This window comes from Dromiciops gliroides, chromosome 6 (genome assembly GCF_019393635.1).
Source record: "Dromiciops gliroides isolate mDroGli1 chromosome 6, mDroGli1.pri, whole genome shotgun sequence".
NCBI classification, from domain to species: Eukaryota; Metazoa; Chordata; class Mammalia; order Microbiotheria; family Microbiotheriidae; genus Dromiciops; species Dromiciops gliroides.
In genome coordinates this window covers 64,565,802-64,567,256 of record NC_057866.1, presented here as the reverse complement: position 1 = coordinate 64,567,256, position 1,455 = coordinate 64,565,802, and the positions used below count along the sequence as shown (strand labels likewise).

The 1,455-nt window shown below is 43.8% G+C and overlaps 1 pseudogene; it reads left to right on the top strand.

Moving 5' to 3' along the window:
- Positions 1-366: 366 nt before the first annotated feature.
- Positions 367-925, top strand: LOC122732682 (annotated as a pseudogene).
- Positions 926-1,455: the final 530 nt, after the last annotated feature.

Genomic DNA, 1,455 nt, shown 5'->3' with positions numbered 1-1,455 from the left:
GAGGGAGCTGTTGTGGGAAGAGAACAAGATTTGGTGTTAGGAGACCCTGTTTCAAATCCTGTATTTACAGTCTGCTAGTTTATGTACAATGAAAATAATGTTTGTCCTGCTTGGCTCAAAAGGTTATCAGGAGGAGAAGTGCAGGGAAGGGGAGTCCCTGTGTTTTCCTGCTTCAACGGAACCCGCTACTCAATTCCCAGCTGGAGCCGCCCTTAGCCACCTCTTTTCACTTTCACCTCCACTAACCAACACTTCTCCATCCTACCGTTCGAGCAGCAGCCCTCTGCCTCCACCACCTTCACTCCAGCCTCCGCTGCAGCCGCCTCCTCCCTCCACTTCATCTAAGCCATCTGCACCATCTCCACTGCCATGACGAACTCATCTCCCTCTCAGGTGCAACGACAGAACTACCACCAGGACTCTGAGGCCACCATCAATGGGCAGATCAACCTGGAGCTCTACGCCTCCTAAGTCTAGCTGTCTATGTCTTACTACTTCAACCAAAATGATGTAGTCCTGAAGAGCTTTGCCAAGTATTTCCTGCACCAGTCCCACGAGGAGGGGGAGTACATTGAGAAGCTGATGAAACTGTAGAACCAACATGGCAGCCACATCTTCCTGCAGGACATCAAGAAACCAGACTGAGATGACTGGGAGAGCTAACTGAATGCAATGTAGTGTGGTTCTGCACTTGGAAAAAAAATGTCAATCAGTCATTACTGGAACTGCACAATCTGGCAACTGAAAAAAACAACCCCCGTTTATGGGATTTCATTGAAACCCACTACCTGGGTGAACAGGTAAAGTCCATCAAACAACTGGGTGATCATGTAACCAACCTGCGCAAAATGGGAGCCCCGATTCTGGCATGGCAGAAAATCTTTTTGACAATCACACCCTTGGAGACAGTAACAATGAGAGCTGAGCCACACCTGGGAACAGTGGGTGCCACTCCTCCTGTCTTTCAGTGCATGCATATTTAGGTTATCTGAACTTTTCATAATCTGTAACAAAAAACTACCACCATTTAAATCCTAATAAAGTGACTTGGTACTGATAAAAACAAAACAAAACCCAAAGGTTATCATGAGGAGAGTGTATTACAAGCAAGCTTTGAAGAATATCATACAGTAGATGATGATGGTGATTACTCTTGACCTCAAAGTACTTAGTCTAGTTGAGAAAGTAAAGTGTGTATATATATATTCAAAGAAAAAAATTCAAATAGCATGAGGTAACTGACAATGAAAAATATCAACAATGAGTGGTGTGGCAATTAAGAGAAGTACAGACCACTTTTTCATAGGGAAAGGCTTCAAAGAGGAGTCAATAGGTAGGTATAGACCATAGGTCCAATATGTCGAAACAACTGGTCTTCATTCTACAAATGCCTATGGAGGAAGTAGAATTTAAGCTTTTTTTTTTTCCTTAGGTATGGATTGGACTAAATAGGAT